The following is a 26,631-nucleotide window of genomic DNA, read 5'->3' on the forward strand; positions in this document are numbered from 1 at the left end:
AGCGATTTACAAAATTACGTCAGTTACAGGAGCATAGTATAGCACAGGTAACATGAGTTACTAGAGCATAGCTTAACATAAACACATATCCTACGGGGTATAAAAGAAAGAGGGAGAAAGTAACATGGGGTTGGAATGAAGATTGGGTCAGGAAGACCGGCAAGGGGGAAAGGAATTCAGGGGATCCTAAAAGACAAAGTGAAAGTCAAACAAACTGGCTGATTCATCGGAAGGTGGGGGAGGAAAGGAGACACGGCAGAGAGACTAAGGAAAGTCTGCCCAATGTCCGGCTGGGTAGGTGACGGCTGAGGGGATGATCCACAGCCAATCTCCTCTATAGCTACCTATGTAGCTCCACCGGGCATCAGCCATATTGCTAGGTCTCCGCGGTGTGATCCCCACTGCAGCAACACCTGTGTTCTGGACCAAGTAACAGCGAAAAAGATTCAACGACTCGTCAAAAAGAAGACCGTCCAAGACTATATAATAAACTGCGCGTGCACAATCCGGGTACACCAACAGAGTCTTGTAACACACTAGGTATGGCCGATCGGAAACACAACCACGTCTCCCCTTCTTGCTGTAGACAGGCTGCCTACGGTACTTCTAAATTGATGTACTGCAATCTGGAACCCTAGCTGAACCGAGGGAAAGCTACAAGGCCATCTCTGATTTCTCGAGAGGAACCTTAAGATGGTAGCTGACCGCAACCAACATCGGGCAGCTAGACTGTGTGTCTACCTTTTCTTTGGATCTTTCCAGACCCTCCCAGATTTGGGCTTCCCTTTTGGGACTCTGGCATCCACCTTGTGAGAAGGGATGTTGGCTGGATTCTGGGGCAACTTCAACTCAAGCAGTGGTCTCTTACAGGGGACCGAGGTAGCTTTTTGTGGCTACACCTATCTCGCCGTTCAAGCGTCCACTACCCTCGTAACTGAGCGCCCCTCCAGCTGACATGGGAGTCTCGGATACCTCAGATATCAAGCGAGGCTCCTCCGTAGGGCCACTCGCATCATTTCCGTTCCCAGTTAGTAGTGCTTCCTCCACAACAGCCGGTGTGCCCTCGCTTCAACATCGTGCAGTGCCTTTCTAGTGATGAAAGTCCTGGGTGGGGTCATGTTGTGGACATGGAGGTTCTTGAGTCATCAGACCCATTTTGGGGATTGTCCATATATTGATATGTACCACACTATAGTAAGGACACAGGACCTGAAGATTGTTGATTGAGAACTACTTTACATGGGCCTTGATGGAACTCCTCTGTACCTGCTATGGTAATACGCACTTTCTTTTACCTCTCCTGAGGATGCTCAAGTGTCTCTTAAATTTCTGAAAGATAGAGGTGGGGAGACAGTCTCTGATTCCTTAGTTGCCCTGTTCCTTACCCTGTGTTTATGTACATCAGGGTGAAACTAGTTAGAATAACCATTGGGCACATACCTGTGGCGTTTTTGCCAGTTTTTTAATTTTATATTGAACTTGCCAGTCTGAAGCTGGTCACATCCCACTAGCCTTCGTTTAGCCGAGACTTTGCTCCTAGAGCACTTTGAATTACCAAGCACTTATGTTTTGGCGAGGTTTCCATAAATAATAACTGTTATGGTAATACTTGGTGTTTTCCATGTGCACTTTATGATCTTAAATCAACCTGTGTTTCTCTTTGGTGCTGAGCATCCCTGCTTTTTTTTTTTAAATTTAGAAAAATTGATTATCCTAATATCACCTGGGGCATGATACAATCTTAAACAGTTATATAGTTTTTGCATGACAAGGCACCATAATGCAAATAATACTGGGGTCTATACACAAGGCAATGCATTGACGATGACCAGGCTTCACACTGGCTCAATCAATCTCGAGGTCTATCTTTCTAAAGGTGCTAGACCTTTATGCTTCGCGTACACTATGGTATGTCTGTACTCTGTTTTAGTTTATTAGTGGACTTGGAGGTGTAAAGGACAAGGGTGTCAGAGACAGCACTCAGGTTTTGACCTTTAATAGCTGGGAACTGGCTTAAAATCATTTACAATGTCCAGAAGACCAGGTTAACTGAGATTCCCAGCCCAAAAGTGGATGGTGATGCGGAGACTTGTGTCCATTCTTAGAGAGGGCACGGTACTGAAGTCTTATCTTGCTGTCCTCCCAAAGAAATCACACTATTGAGGTAGGATAGGGCTAATGTAAATTGCACCTGCCTACAAATTCTGTGGTGATGTGGGTCTGGGAATAGCAAGACCCTTACCCTCATGTGGCATTCTTCATCATCAGGTTTTCACTTTGTTCCCTACGCCGAATGGAATACAAAATACAGAACTTGACCAGAGTAATTTTATATGTCTGTCTCGTTCAGTGGAAGCGAGACCCGACTGACTTAATGGAGTAATAACTGAACAGTGTGTGGCCCGCACACTTTACTCAAAGAGATGGGATTCTTGCCCACTATCCTGTTCTGTTGCAGAGTCAAGAGCCAAGTACTGGCACCTGATTTGGCACAGGTTGTCTGTATTTGTTCCATCCTTTCCCTTAATCTTCCTCCCCCTCTATTCCTTCTCACCTCCATGTAACACCTGAACGGGTGATTTAGGGGAGGGAGAGGTGGGGGATCTGAAATGTGGTTGAATAGAAAAGCGACACCCCACTAAAAGTGCCTCGAGCACTATCTTAAGAAAGGCGAGAATGCACTTCGAGCAGGGACTGCCTTTTGTGGGTAGGTGGGTTTGGGGAGTGAGCAGTGTGTTTTCAATGTGTTAAGTCAGACCCTAGAGATATAACATAGGCAGTGCATGTTTAGTTGTTTTTCACTTCTTCTGATTTCCACGTCCGTTGCGATATGTGAATGGGTTCGGTAAAATCAAGGCCTGAAATCCCATTAAGAGAAATTGGTGGGTAAATGTGTTTTATGAGTAATCCAGTAATCATTCACTTCGTTTCCGGCAGTGCAATTTCGGGCATTCATCCTTCAGAGTTTGATTAAACCTCAACTCCGTTGACAAAATTTGCAACATGTTATTATTGCATTTACAGACCTCAAAGGCAGTTTGATTTGTACTGAATAAATGCACTAGGAAACGGCATTAGTTACAGCAGGAGCGGTGAAAGACCTTCTCTTACATTCCCAACCAGTCCTGAATGGATTAAAGCAGTGCAGCTTTTATTACTGACCAAACAGGCCTCGTCCCATAATCTTGCATCCCCAGCTTGACAGTACAGAAGCATTGTTTCCTTGCCAAAATCATGGATGGTTGTGCTGGACAAACCGGTTTAAGGAATTACACGCACTACTTTTTCAGCAGTGGTCTGGCTCTGCACTTTGGGTGCACGAACACACCAATCACAGAGTAGAGAAAGCCTTTCCCTCCCACCAAGTACCACCAACCTCAAAACAAATTAATGGTCAATAGCCTACTTACACTTCACCAGTTGCCATTTCGAAACTTGAGACTTCCACCTGACAACTTTGCACCTACCTCCTTAAATTAGAGTAAAAATGTATCAACCTACTTAAATGCATTTTTCCTAAATATAATACAATCAGATCATGACTGTTGTGTCTAAGCGTCTGCCAAATGTATCTTTCCTAATTAACCCATCAGCAGTTGCAAACAATGGCTTCTTTCAGATAAACACATTTCATTAGTTTGTAGGTAAAAGGTAACCATAACGAAAAACAATAATAAAGGTGTTTCACGCCCTCATTGCCCATCCCCCCCACCTCCCGTCACCCACTTCCCACCGAAGATTAACTTGCATGACTCGCCAGAGATTCCAGTGTCGAAGATGAGCCAGAATAGTCCCATCATTTACACCAAATTTGTGAAAATGTAGCAGGTCATCCCCTATCAATGTAAATAGGTTCTTCCAGTTTAGCACACCAATCCATCCCAGTATGCCATTGTTTCGGTGTTGTTGGGGATGCTTGCCTCCAGGTATGAGCAATATCTCTCCTTGCACCATAATCACTAGTCCAATCAGCGTTCGTTCCCCACAGAATTCCTCCAGTACCACCAGCAGTACCACTTTTGGTGAGAGTTGTATGGGAAGGCCCAGACTGCCTCTGGGGCAAAGCCCACACAGGAGCAGTGTGGGCAATCCGTCGGCATAGCCACGTCGTGTGAAAGAAAGTCTTCTTGGGAGTGGCATAGAGTGCAGATAATATCAGTGTGGATCTGCGCGCAGCACAGCCTCTGGTAGCGGGGGGGTCATATAGGTGTGGTCGAGATAATGTCATTTAATTAATCTGAGTCGGGAGGATATCACTAGCTCTCTGGGAGCCATACAAGCTTCACTCCACTCAACCTCATTTAATTCGCCAACCCAGTCCTCCCACTTCTGACTTAGCCGGTCCAGCGATTTTGGTTTCGTTACCCAACAGGGCACAATATTGTTGGGAGGTACCACTCTTGCTCAACATTCCTAGTAGCAATCTGGCTGCAAGAGGATTGAAGTCTGGGAGATCATACAGATCCTCTATCGATGAACTAAGTGGTAGAGAGAGAGAACTGCATCTGTAGCACAGCGAAGGAATACATATTGGACCTGTGCCAAACATTGGCCAGTGTGATGATACTGATCAGGTTCCAACGAGCAAATCCTTCTAGCTGTGATAATTGTGTTAGCCAGCGACCTCTCCACAAGAGGGTCGGCCTCGTCAAGACGCCTGTTCCAACCTGTAAAGCGAAGGGTCGATCTCCATATCAAGAACACCACTCTGGTTACCTCTGGAAGTGAAGGGGGATGCGGACAACCCTACATTTAGTCCATCACAACATTTAGACCCATTTCACTGAATTCCAACTAGTAAGCGGAGTTATTCAGCTCACGTCAACCAGTCATTTTAATCGGGAGATGGGAGGCCCAGTAATAAAGGCGGATGTCCACCGCTCTAATCACGCCTTCATAGACCAAACAGCAGCATGTATCATGGGCTATACGGGGGCCCATGACAGAGGAAAGAGCAAAGCATCAATGTCACTTCTTCGAACCATGTGTTCGGGATATAAAGTGGGAAATTTTGTAATATGTAGAGGAAGCGAGGCAAGTTCATAATTATCAGTGCTACTCTACCAAGGAGATTCAACAGGATGTCACATAACTTATTCATATTGGCCTAAGTACTGCGCAAGAGGGGTGTCAGGTTAAGGGTGCGGGTGAATTCCGGCACTGTCTCCACATGCCCTCCGAGGTACTTGAAGCTAAGCTGGATGCCCCCTTAAAAAGAGCGAGGAGCTTGAGTGCCCGAGACCGCTGGATTCGCAAGGTAAAGCAGAACGTCAGCTGCATATAGTGGGATTTTGTCTTTGAAGGTAGACGTCCAAGGCCAACCCTCGAGCTGTGCATTGACTCGGATTAACCCTCCCACAGGATCAGTGGCCAGGGTGAAAAGCAATGGGGAACGGGGACACCCCTGTTGAGTCCCCCGTTAATTTGGTTACGCTTCGGATAATGCACCCTTGACTCAGACCTGGGCCGTTGGGTGTGTGTAAAGCACCAACACCATTGCATGAAAGCAGGGTCCAAACCCATACGGTGCATCACTGCCACCAGATAATCCCAGTCGATGAGTTCAAAGCTTTTTAAAAATCTACACAAAACAGCACAAGGTCACCTGACGGTTGCTCCATGTGAGCAAAGGCACATTGCAGGTGCCGTATGCAATGCCAGGTATACTGCGATTTGGCATAAAGCCACACTGGTTGGGATGAATTAAGGAGGTAAGAACCAGGTGAAGCCTGGATCCAAGGATCATGGCATATATTTCAATATCTGTGTTAAGGAGATGGGGCAATAGGAGCCAAGTTCGAGGTAAGATAGATTGGCCTTAGGAATCAAAACTTACTGGATATAGGATGGCGCCGCGTCCCACGTGCCTTCTCTAGCTTGATGGCGTCTTCTGCGGCTCCCCATTTCATGACTGCCCCCCTCCATGCTTCTATTGGAGGACCTGTAGGTGAACACCAGTGTAATGTAATGCTTTGTTTCACTAGGAGCAACACCACGAATCTGGGTTCTATCTTTTTCTTTTTCTAGTGCTTGAATATCCCCAGGGCGCAAGCCTCCCATGTGTCGAGGCCTGTCAGGCCAGTGACTGTCTGTATCAGGGTGTGTATTTTTGACCAGTAGGTCTGCAGTGTGGGGCATGTCCAGAGCATATGCACGAATGTGGCACTGGGTAGGTGGTAGCGTGGGCATTCAAACTGTGTTGCAGGATAGAATCGCTTGAGCCACACTGGTGTAGGATACTCTCGGTGTAGTGTGTTAAATTGAATATTTTTTTAGCGCTGGTTGCGCAAAACTTTCTTATGGTGCTCTAGGGCTATGAGCCATTAATTGTCGTATTTGACAATGGAAGGGAGAAGGAAGATCACTTGATCAATGGGCACCATTTACCACTCAAGGGAGTGGAAGGTCCAGTCACAGTGTGTGCCCGTGGCAAACGTTGCAACAAGGGGGTTACTGGACTGTTCCTAAACGTGGCTGAGGGAAAGATTAGTTGGCGTGACCCAAGGTGTGAATGTGACATCCAAGGGCATCCATTTTGTTGGATGGATTGGCCTCACACACCCCGAAGGATGTCATGCTTCATTAATTGTCGTGTAATGCCCGACCAAATTCCACCTTCCATTTTGATCGGAGACTCATTAGCGGTGTGGTCATGAGGTCTATGATGGATCTATAGATCCATGTGATGAGGTGGCGACCTGTGCCCATATTTAGTATTGCTTGTAGTGGGGGGTGCGTTTTTGGTTCTCCGTCCGTCAAGTTCCATGTTTTCCTACAGTCGGAAATGAGCTGTCTGTGAAGGAGGAACTGACCAGCGGGGAGCCTGCTTCCTTCCATCAGGCTCTCAAAGGAGGTCAGCTGTCCTTCCGTGAACAGCTATTCCACCTCTGTGAGTGCGTATTCTGTCCAGTTTTGCATATCCCTGGACGTATAGTGATCGCGCCCCTTGGTGAGACCCGCCAGTGGGGAATATTGCGGCATAGCACGAGAGAGATAATGAAGTCTTAGCATGCAGGATCTAGCTACCGTCACCTGAATGGGATGGGTTGGATTCGGTTTGGTACCCGGGAGCAGGATTTGGTGTATCGCATGAATCGTCAGGTGCCCTGATTGTGTATCAGTTCCTTCCAGGTGTCGCCCGGCCATCCAGCATGATAGCCATTGCAGATGCGCTGCGAGAAAGTTGGCTTCAAAGGATCGGCGTTACGAGTAAGGAGTTTAACTCTCGGAAAAAGGCTTGTGGAGGGATCACTGGGACATTTGCGAAGTATTTGATGAGACTTTGTACCGCCACCATATTTGATAAGGCCACCATCCCTATGGGGGCTAAGGGAAATGTGTGCAAGAAGTTAATCTGGGTTTTAATGCCTCTTAGGGCTCTGTAGTGATTGCTCTCAGGGAGATCTCTTGGGCTGTGGTAGAGTCCGATTCCCAGGTATCTCGGGGCGTCACAGTTCCATACCAGCCTGGCTTCCACTGCATTTATTTCCAGCAGGGGTGCATCCATGTGAAGGGGTAGATGGTAGACTATTCTCAAATCACTCTGTCCTGCCGCCCTTCCGAAGTCCTCTAGTGTGGCCAGAGTGGAGTGAGGTCCATGGTGACATCCCTGATGTGAATTAGGAGGTCATACATGTTTAAAGATACGCTGTGGGTGTGGCCCTCTAGTGGAATGCCCCCAATGTTCGCCTCCCTCCCTGAGACTTATTGCCAGCGGCTCCATTGGGAGGACGAATAATAGGGGGATAATGGGCACCCCTGACATGTCCCGCGGGTCACCTGGAAAGTGGGTGAGAAATGCCGCCTAAACGGACCCAGATCGTGAGGTCGGTATATAGCAGTTTGATGTACGTCATGAGATGAGGGCCGATCCCCACTGGGCAAGACCGCAAACAGGTACTGCCACGCAAGAGTGTCGAAGGCCTTCTCGAGATCCAGCACTAGACATGCGGCATGCAGGAACCAGTCTGCACCCAGTCCTGGACATGGAAGAGCCTGCGGATGTTCTGGGAGGTGTTTCTCCCGGGCACAAACCCGCATTGGTCGGGATTTTCAAGGTGGGGAAGCACCCCGGTTAGTCTGTCTGCCCGGATCCTGCCTAATATTTTGCAGTCCGCTGTCAGTAGAGTAATCAGCTGGTATGATGACCTGAGTAAGGGGTCCCGGTCTGGTTAAGGGGATGTTACTAGTATGGATTCACGCATGGATTTGGGGAGTGCCCCAGTCTCTAAGCCTCCTATGTAAACTAGGTCTAACTTTGGGGCTAGTTGGGAGGAGAACGTACTGTAGTACAGGAAGCCGTCATGGCCAGGGGCTTTTGGATAGGCGAAGGATCGTGCTTTTAATTTCGGTCGATGTGCTCTGTTCATCTAAGGAGGTCCTGTTGTCGTCTGTCAACTGTGTCATGGTGATGAAGTGTAAAACTTCATGGATGTGTTCCTCCCTGTCTGGCATCAGCTCTCTATACAATTCTGTGTAGTACTCGTGGAAGGTTTGCATGATCTCCGCTTGTGTGTAGGTGACGGCGCTTCACACATTTCTGATACTGGTGATGGGTTGCGTGTCTAGGTTCTGCCTGATGAGCCAAGTTAGTAGGGTCCCGGCTAGATTCCCTTCTCTGTGAGCTCTAGCGGCATGGGCACAGAAATTGTATCTTCGCAGATCTGCGCAGACTTCTGAATATTTGGTCTTGGCCTCTGCTAATTGTGTAGGAGGAATCGCGCTTTTGTCTGCATCTTTGGACAGCTGCGCTAGACGCTGCTCAGCTGTTTGAATAATCTGTTGTAGTGTTTTACGCACTCCTGTGATTTGCCTAATGAAGGTTCCCCTCATGACTACCTTAAAGGCTTCCGATTTCAGTGTCCTGGAAGCTGTGGTGTTTGCAGTGTCAGAGAAATAGTTCTGTATGTTTTCCCTTTCTTCGTGTCTTCAAGGCAGTCCCGTGGGAGCTGTCAGGTGGGGTTTGGTAGCAGGGACGGGCGCCATCTGAGGGTTATAACATGCGCGTCGTGGTCCGAGAGCACCGTACCCAGGTATTCCAAATGTTGAATCATGGGGAGAATCGTGGGCGTACACAAGAACCGGTCCAGCCGTACCTGCTGATCGTGGGGAAAGGAGTGGAAAGAATAGAGTTTAGTTGTCGGGTGTACGTGCCGCATGTGTCTGTTAGCGACCAGTGGTTTTCGAAAGCGGGCTGTTTGAATGTGGGCGTGTGAGGTCGGGAGGGTGAGATCTGTCTAGATTGATATCCAGTGTGCAATTGTATTCCCCTCCGGAGATCCATGGTGAGGTGGTAAATTGGGCCAATCTTTTTGATAGGGTCTCCCAGAATGCTGTTTGCTCTGTATTGGGCGAATAGATACTGCCCATTAATACTGGTTGGCCGTCCAATAGACCTTCTAACCGAGCGTTTCTCCCTTCAGTGTCGTGGTGAAGAACGTGCCCCGCCATTGCTTTTGAAGTTTTTCAAGTGCCCCCACTTTGTAAGGTGTGTTTGCTGTAAGCGTATGACCTGCGCTTGTTGGCACTTGATGTATGTGTGGATAGAGTAACGCTTCTGAGCTGTGTATACCCTGTGCTTTTAGAGTGAGAAATTTAATGTGTGTGGGGGGTTCATGGGGGCTTTTGAATTGCACGATGGGGGAGGGGAGTGCTGGGTGTCCTGATTGGTGTCCCGTGGATGGGGTCAAATGCACCTGGTGTGAGGCCTGGGTGTGCCGGCAAGTGTGGTAGCCCTACATGTCGAGTGGGTGTGGGGTTGGGGTATGACAAGTGGTTTAACCATAACTATTCTGGGCTGAAGACCCAATACTTGGGACAGACAGAACATCTAAACTGGTACTAACGTGCACCCTCTAGTGTTTTGTGAGGGGTAGTGCATCTGGCTTGCGCGTGTCTCCGAGACCCCTGCTCGGAGGGGATGATGGGTCTGCGTGTGTGGTCAGTAGGGGCCTTGGATGCAAGTGGTTTTGTGGTGCAGCTGCCCATGACGCACGCTATGTCATTTGTCGGTGGGCTTGATGGTGGAGCATTACTAGTGTGGAGGATCGATGTATGTATTGTTACGAGTAGTCTCTATAGGAGTGTGTCCGCCGCTGTTTGTGGGGTGACTGCTGGCAAGGTTCCTGAGTTCCCGTTGGAGTGCCTGGATTCATTGGAGTCCTCTTCAGGCTTGAACATGTGAGGACTGTCTTCATTGTCCAAGGCCGAGAGATTCGCCCCCAGTTCCGTCGCCACCTAAATAGCCTTTCGATGTTCAGCTAGGATTTGCTCCAGATCCGGTAATTTCAGTGTCTTACTCTGCAGCTGCGTTCCTGGTTGACTTTGGGTGCTCTTCGTCCTGCACCGTGGGGGACTGGACGCATTTGGCTTGTGTGTTCGGATGTTTCTCTGGTTCAGGGTAATTTGTTGGGTCAGCTTCATCCAGTCCATAAGTTCCTGTGGGTCTGTGCAGAAGATTGTGGCTTCGTTATGAATGACTTTGAGCCGTGCCGGGAACAGTAGAGAGTATTGGACACTTGTTTCTCAGCAGTCTTTTCACTTCTCATAATGACGACCTTCTCCGTTGCACTGCCTTGCAGTAGTCCGGGTTAGAGCATGACCTGCTTGTCTTCTACTGTGATAGGGCTGTTCTGCCTGGTGGGCTGGAGTATGGCATCTCTTTCTCAAAAATGGAGGAGTATAACCAGCATGGGTTGCAGGAGTGAGCCCGGGGCCAGGCGTCTATCGGCACTCGCCGCGCTCTCTCGACCGAGAAAAAGATGGTGAGCTCCTCGCGTGGTGTGAAGGATCGGTGCCAGGTTTCTGTGTATTCAATAGGATCCTTCCCTCCTACTACTTCCGGCAAATTTAGAATGCACAGGTTGCTTCGCCTAGAGCGCCCTTCCAGTCATCTGTTTTTTCCACCAATACAGCTACTCGGGCATGCCAATCTTTCATGGAGTCCTGTGGTGCTTTGGCCTGGGGTTGCAGTGTGGCTAAGGCTTTTCTCAGTCTGCTACTTTGTCCGCAAGTCTCCGGCTGTTGTCCTGCAACAGGTTGAGATCAGTAGCTAGGGTGCCAAATCTCTCCTCCATGGTGACTTGTGAGTGCTCTATGGCCACTAAAACCTTGTCAAGCTTGTCTGACATGGCAGAGTTAGAGTCTGGCCTCTTGGGTTGGAGACTTGGATCTTGTCAGGTTGGGGGGCTGAGGTCCCCCGGTTGCTTTTGGGCGTCCCATGGCTGTGGGCTGGCCAAGCAGCCGCTGTTCCCCTCTATATCCTGCGGTCTTAGGGCGTATGCGGTGTTCTGTTGGCATTCATGCTCAGGTGAAGGTTGGTTACTGAGGCTCGTCAATCGATTCCCGGGATGGCTTGTGTCCCACAGGTAGCTTGCTCCTGCGACTATGGGTTGGGGGGGGCTCCCTTCCCCTACTCCCCTGTGGGCGCCCTGCCAGGCCATCTTCGTTTCTTTGTTAGTCTGTGTGCGATCCTTCCTCGGTTTGGTGCGGGTTTAGATTGGTCCCCTTCTGTGCCTGGGCACTCTGGCCCCACCGAGCCGCTGCTTGCACCGTGACCTATGGGCACCACACTCCGCACAGCCTCACACCATCGCCCTGGTATCGCCGACGACAACACTCCACGCCGACATAGACGCCGCTGCTTCCACCATGGTTTGAGGGCTCCGCTCGTAAGTTACACGACGCACCGCCACATCCCACAGCCTTAGCCTACCAACGCTGGTACCATCGACACTCATGTGTCAGCTGACGACATCATTTCAGCAACAATGCTGCTGCTTGCACTGTGACCTGCCAGCACCGCAGCGAGCACCGCAGCCTTGGTCTCACCAATGCCGCTGGGTGACTGTCACCAAGCCGCTGCCAGTACCGCAACCTGAGGGCACCGTACAATGCACTTTGCACTACCGCCAGCGCTTCTGACTTTAACCGCACAGAGTTCAATCTGCAATGCGTGTGACTTCAAGGGCCTGTCGACTCCTCCACAAACCTCTGGAACAAACGGCTGCCAATGCCAGCCCTTCGGAGCTCACTTCGAGGTCCCCAATGCCCTACATTTCTAAAGGTACTGTTTTGCTAGTCTTCCTGACACCGTAGCTGGCCCACGACGCCGTGGTCAGCCAGAACTGTTTGGATTTGTTGTTCACGATGCCATAGTCCTGGACGGAGCTATTGACTTCAAGGAACTGTATTTTAAGTTTTTTTTTTTTTGCTTATTGATATTTCTTAGAACTGTATGGTGGATTTTTTTCAAATTGATTTTGGTCATATTTTGCACAGATAAAATATTGGCTATTTTTCTAAAAGTGGTGTGGTGTCCTTTTGTAGTGCTTTCACTGTTACTGCTGGTTCTGTGCAAATACTTTACACACTGTCTCTGAGATGAGCCTGACTGCTTGTTGCCTAGCTACCAAGGGGGTGAGCAGGGGTTAAGGCAGAAAGACTGTTCTAGTAATTTTACATTTTACGTGGTAAATTGTCGTTTATTACCACAACATAAACTAGACATCTTCAATCTTTTAATGGAAGAGAAGCCCAGTGCGATATTTCTCACAGAGACCTGGCTTCACGATAGTGCAGGCCCTGACGTTGCCACGGCACTCCCCCCGAGCTACGCTATTGTAAGGAGGGACCGCGTTGGCCAAACAGGAGGGGGCATTGCCATTATTTACAGTAGAGACTTCGTATGCAATTTCGAACCTGCAGACATTCCTAATTGCGAAGCGGCATCTTTTAAAATTACCCTTAGCCCCAATTTCACTTTCTCTGGCTTACTCATTTATCGACCACCAGTTAATAACCCCTCATGGTCAGATAATTTGGTAAATTTTATTCTACCTCACCATTTAAATGCTCAACATTTTACAGTACTTGGGGACCTGAATCTCCATTTGGAGGATGATAACAATACGATCTGTAAAAATCTTATTGATGACTTCATGGCGTTGAATATGACCCTGCGCAATAAGGGTCCTACCCATAAAGCAGGACATTTGCTTGACCCTATCATCTCTAATATGAAAGAACTACTATGGCTGAACACTACCCCTATTTGCTGGTCAGATCATTTCCTCACACTCTTCTCTATTTCTCTTAAACCCACTAAACACCCCTCCACTACTCCCTCTGAATCTTTGAGGAGAAATTGGAAAAGCTTAAACTTAGATGATCTTAATAATGCATTGAACAAAGACCTCCCATATCTTGATGGAGACATGGAAAGTATAGCTGAGGCCACACAGACATGGCTAAATGACGCAGTAAATGCCTGTCTGCCCTTATCCCGCTGCAAAGGAAAAGTACATCGTCCCCCGGCCCCCTGGTTCACAGAGGCCCTCAAGAAAGAAAAATCTACCTATAAGAATTTGGAGAGACAGTGGCGTAAGAACTACGAAGTGCACCAAAAAGAGATCTACCGTAAGGCCAGAAACAGCTATCACTCGGCATGCATGAAAGCTAAAGCATGCTATGTTACCACTACTATAAATACAGCTGTTAACAAATCCCAGACTCTTTTTAACACAGTGAAGGAATTGGCTGGAGAAAGCTCTAGAGCGGAGGCTCCTCCTCTCAGTACTCAGCAGTGTCAGGATTTGGCGTCCTTCACTGAAAAGATCGAGAAGATCGTTTCTAATATCAATAAAAACAGCATCACCTCTCATAACCAAGAGAACACTTCTCAAATCTTTAAAGGAAACTGTCACCTCGAAGCTTGGCCCCCCATTACATCGGATAAACTGAGGAAACTTCTTAAATCTATTAAATCGGGTTCCCCCGTGATCCCATCCCCATCAGTATCATTAGCCAACTGGAGGATTCTACCCTGACGCCCATTACAGAGATACTTAATGCTTCCATGGAACAGGCTTCAGTTCCTGCTTTATGGAAACATGCCATAGTCAGCCCTCTGCTGAAAAAGCCAGCCGCCGATCCTACGATATTGGCCAATTACCGACCAATATCGTTACTCCCTGCTTTTTCCAAAATGTTGGAAAGGCATATTCATGAGACTCTTTCCACATATGTGGAAAATAATGAACTACTTCACCCGTCCCAGTCCGGATTCAGGAGTGGTTACTCCACCGAGACTGCCCTGCTTGGGATCACGGAAAAAATCAGAGAGCTCAGAGATGATGGCCAAACGGTGGCACTGGTCCTGTTGGACCTAAGTGCGGCCTTCGACACCATCTCTCACTCCAAACTGCTTGTCAGGTTGGGGGAGAGTGGTGTCGAGGGCAGGGCATTAGAATAGATCAAATCATACTTATCCCTACGCACCTTCCAGATCACCTCCTCTGAGGCCTGTTCGGATGTTTTTTATTCTCCCCACGGTGTACCACAAGGATCTAGCCTGAGTCCCCTGTTGTTTAATTTGTACCTTCGCCCACTAGCCAGCCTTGCAGAGAACTTTGGTCTTGTTTTAATGACTTATGCAGACGATTCTCAGATTCTGTTTTCACTCTCCAAATCTGACCCGTCTGATCCATCTGCACTTAAAACAGGCCTTCATGAAATATTTTGCTGGATGTCAGCCTACCAACTTAAATTAAATGGGGAGAAAACAGAGATCCTCCTCTTAGGGAACAGTAAAGATCTCTGGAGCGATTCCCACTGGCCGACCTCACTGGGCAAGCTCCCGACCCCAGCCACTCAGGTCAGAAATCTTGGGGTCATCATTGATGACAGTCTATCCATGGTGCAGCAAGCCAACAAAGTGGCTGGCATATGTTTCACTATTCTCAGATGGCTACGTAAAATTGTCTGGATGTTGCCACCTACCACCCAGAAGACCGTAGTCAATGCCTTACTGACATCTCGGCTTGACTACGGTAACATCTTGTACCTGGGTGCAAACAAAGCAGTAATAAGACGCTTACAACTGGTACAAAACGCTGCGGCCAGACTGCTTTGCAGAATCCCCAGATACGCCAGGATCACTAAACATCTCCGGGACCTGCACTGGCTCAGGGTCGAAAACCGGATTCGCTTTAAAACCCTGAGCTATCTGTTCAAAATCAAAGCTGGGACTGCTCCCAAGTATCTTCAAGATCTTGCCAAGCCTTACCTTCCCAATCGCAATCTTCGTTCAGTCACATCAGCGAACTTTGCGGTACCAAGGTACAAACGGGCTAGAATGGGCGGAAGATCCTTTTCATATCTGGGTCCAACTCTTTGGAACACACTGCCCACTCAAATACGCAAAGAAGAAAACTACAGGAGTTTCAGGAAAAGCGTAAAAACCTGGTTGTTTGACAAATAATTTGCTTTCGGATCTGTTCTCTCTCTAGTTGTGCCCTGTGTTTTTTGCTGATTCGGCGCCGGGAAACCCTTTGTGGGTAGCTGTGCGCCTTACAAATGTTATAAAATAAATAAATAAATAAAATTAAGTGTACCCCCCCTATCGTGACTAGGAAGAAGGGTCCCGACCTGGAAACGGTAACAACCTGCCAACTAGAGACCCCATTTCTAACAGTTTGAAACAATGGGACACCTTCAGTATCTCTAGGCTGCAACATTATGAATGGCACAGTGGAAGTATATTGCTGATTTACATGATGAATATGCCCTTCATCGGAGTCAGTTCTTACGATACTTACAACTTGCTCAAGCCTTATGGACTTGACAGAGCTAGGTTTTAGTCAAATGGAGGCAAAGGTTTAGGCTGATGAATTGCAAAACCACAAAATAAATATTACAGATGTATCGGTCTTTAGTGATTAACGCTCCTGATTTTTTTCCATCAACCACGTGACGAGCGGAAGTGGGGGGACGTCATGGGCATCCACTAGGGAATCCGGAATAGTGTCACTATTTAGACTTGCTCAATTAAAATAGCTTCATCGTGCCTGCTTCACACTGATAGACTGGAGGAGGGGTGTAGTGGACTTGCTGCTTTTTTTAGATGTTTTTCACAAAAATGGGCCCCTTATTCACAGGTCTGGAGCTGTGAGGTGATTGCCTGCTTTCTCAGAGGGTGTGCTTTCTTCGCAGATTAGGGTGTTGAGGTGACAGCTCCCCTGAATCCCAAAATGACTCCTCTACATATCAATGTGGGTTTGGATAGTAGTAGATGCAATAGGGCATTGGCATGGATCGGTCTCCTTGCTGCTAATAGGGACACTACCAAACTTTGGAAGGACCTGCAACCTCCTTTGTTGGAAGGTGTTTGGTGCCAGTACAGAGGTATTATCCTGGAGCTATGGGGTCCATAGCACTGGTCCTTGGGCACTGAAATATTCACACAAAACATAGGCAAGTAACTGTGTGATCCTCGGTGGTTGGGAGCGATGGGACCCGATACTTTTTAATGCAAATGTTTTTGTTTAGCCATGAACTGTTGGGAGCTCTCGTTTTATATGATGTATCTAGTAATATGAAAACGAATATGTTATTAGAAAAGGAAGTGTACCCCTGGGGTGTACCTCTATGTAAACCTTAAGTCAGTTCCCCAATAACAGTAGTCCTTCAATCACCATAGTGAACCCTTGTCCACTTGAACAAATTCCCCCGGATGCCTGACCATTCCACATTTGTTAAAGCCTTTTCAGTGCACGCGAGAGCAGTACTGCTTTTTCTTTTCCAATAAGTATCAGATGAAATACATGTATATCTCTTTGGTGGCTCCATAAAACAAACGAACCCCTCCCTACCATATACATAATGAGGGTAGATGTGTTTGTTTGCTGAGACCTTAATAGCAATATCTAAAGGGAAGGTAGAGCGATAGAGTGTGCAGTGGCAAAAGTACTTTTCTTTCTTGCTTATTGCTTTCATTGTGGCCTCTCTTGTTGTGACCAGGGCTCTCTCAACCTTTAGCATCTTGTTCTACACTTTCGACAACGTGGTGTTAAGGTGTTCTGTAGATTTTGTGAAGCCTGATCTAGAAATGTCCCGAATCCACCCTGCTCCTCGCTGCCATACTTTTCTCTTTTGCCCTTGGCATTGCTTTCATCACATTCTGGACTTCCCTGGTGATCGAATGTCTTACAACTTGCCTCTTTGTCTCAACTTAATCCCTGGAGATACAAACACCCAAAATAAACCCACACTTGGCAGCTCCAAATAAGTTCGATTTATAACGCTCTCCTTGAACACCTGGAAGTGCCCATTGAGTGTCAATTGTCTTGTTTTTTGCTCCTCCCCATTAAGAATTTCCTGCCTCTAATTAGCAGGTCCCTAGCCACCAGGGGTTCAGCACTTGCTCCCCTTTGTCTAATGTTTTTGTTTTATGAACGTAAGTCAGCATTGATTAAAAAGATATTGTTCGACTTCGAGCAATGCTGCTCAAGCTTCTCTGAGCTCCCTGCATAGTTTTGTCCTTTTCTATCAAGATTCCCTCTATTTCTTCACTCAGATTATTCACCTGTAAGACCCACTTTCTGAGTGCACCCAATGCTGTCTTCTACTCCTAATCATGCCTTCACATGTTCCACATCATAGCCTTTGGAACTTCTTCCTAGTGTTAATATATATGCTCTTCCATTCGACAGGACTTTTTTCCTGAAGAAAGGACCATGCGTATCCCGAGGTTGACTGTTAGCATCTCTACTTGAATCAATGTCCATAAGAAGTCTATCTAATCTGTAGAATGTACCTGTTGGAGCATTGAAGTCCACACAAGAGAATAGTGTAGCATTTTTTTAGTTACAAAACCAATGAATAGAAAGTAAATCCTTTGGCGAAATCCCCCTCTGCACACCTATGACGCTAGCCTTCATAAGGAAAGGCTTGTGTCTTACATAACTGTGTTCTCAAACCTTTCGTTAGATATCCCTACATTAAAACAGCCAGTCAAGCACACGGGGGCAAATCATTTTGAAATCTTGCCTCTACAGTTCTACCCCCTACTCCCTTCAGAAAGTATTTGTTTACTTCCAAGACAGGCAGTAAACCAAGGATAACTTTACCATTGTCTCTGTATTTTGTCCCTTGCAGAAAATTACTTATCTAGTTTGCCTTTGCAAGTCTTAAAATAATGATTTGTATAGTAATATATAAAACGTATCCTGGGGCCAAGTACACCTGCTGACCGTTGGAAAAAGACTGAGCAAGGCCCACGCAACTGAAGGAGAAGTGGAGAGAAATGACTTGAGATATGGAAGGTGGCACTTGGTCATTGTCTGGGCTCGAATGAGCTCCTCTTTCCATAAACCAATGTTCTGCTTGGCAAACAGGCTCAGAAACTTCGAGTGAATAAGCATCCTCTATCACATGGCATCTGCCATACATTTTCATAACTGCGATACTCTCAGGTTAAAGATCCATTAGTAAACTTACAAAAAAAATAATGTGCTCCTCAGTGATGTCCTCGTTCCAGGCTGCTTAAGGATTGTGTAATTAATATGGATGGGTGGTTCACGAGGACCAGAATAGGAAGTTTACCCCATCTTTGCTTTTGGATAGAAAGGTCCTAATTTATTGGCCCAAAAAATTTTTCATGCTCCCCCCTTGCCCCGCCCTCCCTGCTCCCACCAAATATTAATGGTAACTAGAAGATTGCTATAGATTTGCCCACATTTTTAAAGATGGGCTACAAATTTAGCTGCTGTCCGCTGCCCAACCCCTATGCCTATTCGAGGATCAGCAGGAAAAATATATGCAACTGAAATACATCCTAACTGTAATGTGTGTGCGTGGCTTTGGCATTTTCTAATCTATTGATATGTATGTACGTCTGCTGATTAGGGCACTAGATGTCTTTGTGCCCCAAAAGCGAGTAAAGTCTATTTCCTTCAACAATACCACTTGAAACAATGGTCCGTGGCATTTCACTTGAATGGGAGGGGTGTCAGAAGTGACTGTGGAGGGTGAGAGAGCTGGGACCAGGTTTGTGAAAAGTGGGGTGACTATATCTTTACTACTTTGTCATATTTGGCTTGCTCCAGTTTCCACATATGAAGGTGGACTGAGGCTGAAGTGTCCCATATATCACTAACAGAGAGATGGGATTTCCTCTAAGTGCTTTCTGCTGGATTTTTCAGGCACTGCTCCTGATCTGCTGCTGTAATATTTTGCAGGATTCTGATGGACAAGGCAGATGTCGAGGAGCTGGAAAGGATCCTGGTGAGTATCTATCTGGTTTGTAGAATAAGGCTTTCTCTTCCAATGATATGTAGACATGGTAAGGTGCGTAGAAATTGGTGCCCAATTGAAAGAATGATTGGAGTGACTGGTTAGGGCACACGTTACCATGGAAAGGCCTTGAATTCAAAAGATCCCCTTTTAGCCACGGTTTTACATAAAACATGTTGTGGTGAAGGGAGTAAGTCAAACACTAGGCACATCACTTCCTACCCAAACGAAAGATTTCTTCATTTCGGGAATATAAGAACCTTTTCAAAGGGTGAACTTATTGTTAAGTGTCTGTGGAGCATTATGATCCAGAGACTTGGATCCCCATCGTGTAATATACACAACATGTTCCAGAGGAAAAAATTACCAGGCTTTTGCCCTGACCTAACACCTTATACAGTCCCTAAAGTTTGTGGAGGGAAGTTCGACAGACATTTTATTTTTTTAGCCCCAGCTTCTATGAGCCCTAAACAGCCCGGAGAGGAAGGTCATGGCAAAAGTGGTAAGAGCACCCACACTGTACATTGCAATTTTACTTTAAAACAGCTGTTTTTTTCCACTGGTCCTGGGCCTTAGGGTTTGAGTTCTGATTGGTTGATAGGGGAGGGCTCCAATTGGCTCTAGGGTTTAGTGCTAGGGTTTTGATTGGCTAGTTTCCAATTGCCAAAGCTTACCTGATCATTAGGCCTATTTAACCTTCGGGTGCAGGGTGTCTCAGCCTGGGCGTCCAGTACAAGGGTAGTTGCCTGCTTGGACCTGTTCGTGCCTAGGGCCAGAAATGCTGCCCTTTTACCAAATTACCATCCACTACCATAACCCATTCACATCATTAAACATGCATACATATTTGCAGCAATTGCACACTACTTATTCACAACAAACACACTCAATTCAGTCTGTCAACAAACACTACAAAACACAGCCATGTACCTTTCTACAACTACTGCCACACATTGGCACCTTTACTGTCACACAAACACTACTCTGCCAAACACAGGTTATCACCAACACAACACAAGACCACATTACACATAACCTGAATCCCCTCACACACACACTCTTTACATACAAAAACGGCTCTACCCTCTACTTACTCCTAATAGACCCCATTCCAGCACCAACAACCCTTTACTCAACCCTCAGTCATTTCATCCTCCAACAACCCCCTTCTCTTTTTACAGAATAAACACAAACACTCCTTACACTCCAAACACTACCTCTTCATGCTACAAAATCAAGTACAAACACTCATAACGCCTGTTCATCTCCTCTCACGCACAAAATATTCCCCTCCAACACAAACCTCTCACCAGTACTTTAGAAACAAATCCCACACACTCACTGTATCACATACGACTATTCCACAAAAACAAACGCAACACACACTCATTTTTTCACTACATTCCATCAAAAAATACCAACTCACTCCCTTTCTTATGGCCACACAAATACAGCTCCTAAACCAACTTTGCACACAATTTTTCAAACATTTACAACCTCAATCACAAACTCCTCCAATACAAAATAGTTATCCACTCGCCTTTCATCAATTGCACAATTTCAAGCCTTAAAACATGACCCACATGCTCCACCACTCACACACACGCAAATGATGCACACACCCCTTTTCACAACCTTGCATATCCTTGTCTATTACGCAATAAGACTACACCACAAAACCAACTGCACAACCCACCATCTCACTCTCGATTACTTTCCACACCATCTGCACATACAGACCCACCAGAATGCCTTCTAAACCTGTTGGACGAGGATAAAGATATAGAGAAACACTGCTATTCCAATAAAGTTAACACCAATAGTCCACCCACTACAGGCCCAAAGGATACTACTTTGTTCTTCCAGAAAACAAGGTCACACAACTACCAAAACAGTCTCTAAACTTCCTACTAACACATGAGACCCATTTCTAAAACCAAGCACTATATCTATGACCTACTCACAGAAGCACAACCTGACTTGCTCTTCATAACTGAATCATGGTTGGGGAATGGCTCCAGTATTGCACAAAGCTGTTCCTTGGGGCAATCAAACTGTCACACACAATTGTACAGGCAAAAGAGAAGCCGGATTAGCTGTTCTATTCAAGGAAACAATAAATCTCACCAAGGCTGGGGATGTTTCCATATAAAGTTGTGAGGCCCTCATCACCATATACAAGCCTACACCAACTTTTTCCTGTAACTTCTCTTTCTTTACAGACTACCACCTAGCAATAGTTTGTTTCCTGACATATTCATAGGTGCAGTTTCAAACCTTCTGACACTACTCTACAACCTATGCATCCTTGGTGACCAAAACATATGGTTTAATAAACCTAATCTGCCCCATGACGAAAAGTATCATCACTAACCTTGGCACACTGAACCTACATCAGATCATTCCCAAACACACACACATCCTAGATGTCCTTTTTGCCAATCCAGAACTAGTAACTCGCCAAAGGATTACTCCAGTCGCGGGGTCAGACCATCATCTATTTGTTTTTCCAACACAAGACACCACAACTCTCCACACCTAAGGCCAACTTATCAGCAAACGCATATCGACCTTGGGACAAACTGAATTTTTAGGACCTGGAAACACAACTAATATCTAGCACAGATCTGGACACAATAAATTTAGTTCCAAAACTCTGAGTGGTTCCTGGAAGCTTTTGATATCCTATCTCTATTAAAAACAACAAAATATGCCAAAAGAGAACAAGCGCCTTGGATGAATGCAGAACTAAAAAAGATCAAAACTAATTGCAGACATCTGGCTCAAAGCAAACACTCAGACGAACTTCTCCTACACAAACACAACTGAACAGAAGTCTTCAAGCAAAAGAGCTAAAAAAATAAATAAAAGGCTACTATTCAAATAGAATTCAGATTGCAAAATGTGCAGATAAAGAATTTCATTAACTTCCCAACAAAATTTGTGAACCTAAATGACCAGAAGGAAACCATGATATTTCCCAAGAATTTACTGACAAACGGCAATCATTACACAACCAAATCAGACCTGTTGTATTCCTATTTAAACCAAAAGAGAACCACCAGCACTTTTCCAACAACCCCGCCAAAAGGTAGTTCAACCCAGCCTCTGCATTCCTTCAAACTAAGAGAAACTGATTTTATGGATCTTCTTAAAACAAGCTGGACAGCTGGATGCCCCTGTAGCTCTTGTTCATCTTAAGTCTTCCTGAATATCTTTTAACAACCTCTACCCCCTCCCCCCACCAATCAAAACAATCCTTCTTTGACAACAGGAGTTTTTCCTAAAGACCTATATACGCCCATTTAATAAAGAAAACACACCTGAACCCTCAAGACTCAAACACCTACAGACCTATGGCAAACAGACCTTTCACCCAGGTGTCTCAATTTATTGAAGATAACTTCAAACTTTCTGACTTCCATATAAGGTTCAATCCAAGAAGAGCCACAGAATCTGCCCTACTAAGCATTTGGAATGGTTTTAAAAGCACAGTAGACCATAATAGGGTGGCTGCACTATTTCTCTTGGACCAGTCAGCTGCCCTTGGCCCAGTTGATCATGTTACTAATTCAAAGACTTTGCGGAGGCGGCATATGGGGGACTGCTCTTGACTGGATCATATCCTACCTTCAAAACCATAAATGTCATACATACGCTCTTATCCAAACCCTATCGCATCAAACCTGGAGTCTCTCAAGGCTCTATTTATTTATTTATTTATTTTAAAAGTTTTATATAGCGCTGGCTAGACCTGGAGGTATCAGACCGCTTTACATGATAGGTCATTGTTACAGAACATTGTTACATAGTTACATCAGTTGCAGTATATGCTTAGGAGAAAAAAGTGAAGTTACCATCTCACCAATGCTTTTCAACATCTATATGAAGTCATAACCGGCAATGATCAATGAATTTCAGCTCACCTGCTATAACCACACATATGACACACAAATACTTCTTAAACTGGAAAACCCCAAAGACATTGGAAACTCAAAAATCTTCAGTTGCCTCTGAGCTGTTGATCAGTGGATGGCATGAAGCCATCTCAAATGGAATGCGTTCACAGCTGAAATCCTCACCTGCGGCGATGAAAAAATTGTGACCCACTCTCCATCTGACCTGATGATCTGGGACCACCTCCAAAAGTATCCAAGGAAGTAAGAAACCTCATAATTACTATGGAGTTTAAGGTATCCGTGAATACCCTAGTTGGTAAGTTAGTAGAATCAAGCTTCATTACTATGAAAACGCTGCTACACATCTTCCCCCATCTAGGATTTCCACACACGGTCAAGCTACTATCTTTCTTGTACTATCTAAACTTGATTACGCCAATGGCCTCTACCATGGATCACCTCTATCAACTAAGAAAAGACTACAACAAATTCAAAACTGCTGCTAGTCTACTCCTACATATAAAGCCTCAAGCCCCCATCTCCCCTGCCTTAGGGCCTTATATTGGCTACTGGTTGCCCAGAAGACCCACTTCCACGCTGCTTTTTATCACCCACAAAGCAATACATGGAACAGACCACTTTTCATCAGGAAGAAAATCCCAAAATACATACAACAAAGAAACCTCTGCTCCAGATTGGCGCCAGACTCCAATTCCCAGCACACACAACAAAAAACATGGGTGGAACTTCTTCCTCTGTTCAAGCAACCAAACTATGGAACTCGTTACCCCCAAACATTAGATCCACAGATAACCATCTTATCTTCAGAAGATAAGTTAAGAGCTGGCACTTCCCTACATGACCACCATTTTCAAAATGCAAATGCACAGCAATAGTATGCACAAGACACCAATGGCGCATATAGGTGTGTTTGTAAACATGTATGCTTTGATTATATGTATATATTCAAACGTGCATTTCTTTGTACAAATGCATGTATTACTTATGGATAAAAATATATGCATTTATATGTATGCTTAACAAATGTTATTACTTATGGATAAAATATATACATTCCTTATTTATGCTTAAAGTGTGGATATGTTATTGCATTTACGTTTTACATTCTATCCATATAGAAGTACATCACTACATCAATAATATGAGATGAGTGTATGCTTGTGGGTTTGCGAAGAATAGCACATCTGTCACAATGTGTAAATATGATGATAGCAATTGTATTTTATAAGTGCTTCACTACTGAATTATTGTGGGACAAATATACATTTGAAAAACCATAATAAATATAAAGGTTTTTTTTAAACTTAATTTTCAGCAAAAATGGAAAGCCTTTATTTGCAAATATTTATTCATGCATGTACATATGGTACTTTATCTAGGAAAATTTTATATCGCCTGATTATTTTCCGTAATGCTTATGTTAAAATCTCCTATGTATGTATACCTCTTACGTATGGTCGTGTATCTACATATTTATATATTTTCTATGCAGAGGGAAAAAAGTTCACTAATCTTCCCAAACCATTACTCAATGCCTCATCCATTTTCTCTTCCAAAATATCCCCTACCTCCACTCTTGACTTCTTCCAAACCTCTTTATCTACTATGAACTCTAAAATCTTTTCTAAACTCTTCCCTCCTCTATCCATCCTTTATCCTTTTCATCCAGATAACAGACTCGCATGTGTCTACCACTCCCAATACCAATTTATATTTCTCTCTAGTAATCCACCTTTGGGTTCCTCAGTAGCGTGTTCAACCCCTCGTCGGGGGTAGTAAGCACTATATAAATACAATTAAAGTATGTCTGATGAATACTATATCTTCCTGCAGATTCCACACCTTATAAATATCCCGAACACCACACAGGCTCTGGAAAACGTCCTCATCAATTTTTCTCTGGTGATGCCACATTCCAGTTGTGACTCTGTTCGCTCATCATGTTATCATGTTGGCTCAAATAAGGAGTCATCTGCATGCTGGTGGTAATTCCTTGCATTTTTTTCTGCACCTAACCCAGGTGTGTAGAGAGGAACTGAGCGAGTTAATTGACAGCAAATATCAGCAGTAATACCATTACTTACCTTGGAATCTATTAAGAATGGCTCTATATCGGAGTAGGGATAGCTGCTGGTGAGGAATCTTCAGGGAGGTGTGGTATCCAACAGAAATATTGTTACCGAAGGGTAACTTTTTCTTCTGTGGATACTTCTTCCACGCTCCTCTCTTTGCGAATGAGTCTAAAAGCAAGGCTCCCACCTCTATTCTCCCTGCCTAGAAAGTAGGATTGAATAGTGTAGACCAGGGATATGGCCCGGGCCGCGTGCAGTCCTCCTGACCTTTTATTTGCGGACCCTAGTGAAAAGCAGCTCTAGGCTGCTGTTCACTTGACAGAGCAGGAACATTCAGAAAACTGTGAAAAACGGGTTTCTTTTATTTGCACGCTAACTATAGTAACAAAAAAGAAGGTGTCCTGGGCAGCTTATCTTTAGGAACACCTTTAGTTTTAAAGATATCTTGCACTAAACGTGTAAAAACATGACAAACTCTCTGCAAACTTTAAAAAAAAATCTTTTTTTAACATGCATGAGCGTTGCTTTGACTTAAATTTTTAGTGCATGCCAATAGAGCGTTGGTGGCAGACAGACGTCACATGAAGGCTATTTGTTGTCCATACCATTAATCTGTTTCGAATCCCCCCCATATATCCACCTTTCATCACCCTGACCCTTGCCCTGCTGGCATCAGTGTTGTCATCTGGCATGCCACAGACAGTAGTACTTTGCGGCCCCCAGGGAAGTGTTTGAGAGTACCCAGAGCTTTAAGTGGGAAGAAAAAACTGAGGGGTCTCTCAAGGAGGTGTGGCCAATGTAATTAAGGGCGTGGCTTAAAAATATGTAAGCTAAAATTCCGTCTTTAGCATAGTGTGCCGCCTGACTTGTATTTTACTGTTTCTGTCATTGCATCCAGATATAATACAACAAGTAACATCATACCTACAACAATTGGCTTTGCCAATTGGTTGTTAGTTACATAAGATAAATTAAGCTGCAACTATGGCTTGTATATAATATTGAAAAAACTTCCACTTAAAGCCCTGGTGACACCACAACAATGTTTCTGCTCCTGAGTTTCAAAAAGCGAAGGGAAATCCAGAGAGAAAATGACTCTTTAAAGGCTTTCCCTTCCCCTACAACGCTCATCTGGCATGACGTCATGCCGTAACGTCTCCATTAGTGAGAAGAGCAGTGTGAGTACGCGCACATCGATGTGCATGCTGTAACTGCAGTCCGGTAAAAAACGAACCGCCTGTGCCAGGGCACAAAACAGAGCCCGATAGAGACCCGTTTCAGGTCCCCTTTAAAAAGACTGCCGATGCTCAGACGCGGTGAGGCCCGGCCCACTTAACCCCTCCCATGCTCATGATGAGCTCAGCTCGTCATGAGCCACAGTTGCCGTGTGCGGGAAACAACCTTTACAACGCAACTTTTACACCGCACTATCATTACAACGAAACTTTTACAACGCAACATCCATTACAACGCATGCATTTACAACGCAACCATTACAACGCACGACACTACAACGCACGACACTACAACGCACGACACTACAACGCACGACACTACAACGCACACCA

General features: G+C 45.4%; 1 long non-coding RNA gene across 1 annotated transcript in view; it reads left to right on the top strand.

Moving 5' to 3' along the window:
* Nucleotides 1–26,631, top strand: part of LOC147691816 (uncharacterized) — a 49,959-nt gene that overhangs the window by 6,229 nt on the left and 17,099 nt on the right. Inside the window, exon 2 of the long non-coding RNA XR_015299964.1 lies at nt 19,017–19,062. This is a non-coding gene — a long non-coding RNA (uncharacterized LOC147691816). The remainder of the gene's footprint in view (nt 1–19,016; nt 19,063–26,631) is intronic.

Source organism: Lissotriton vulgaris, chromosome 9, assembly GCF_964263255.1.
Source record: "Lissotriton vulgaris chromosome 9, aLisVul1.2, whole genome shotgun sequence".
Classification (NCBI taxonomy): Eukaryota; Metazoa; Chordata; class Amphibia; order Caudata; family Salamandridae; genus Lissotriton; species Lissotriton vulgaris.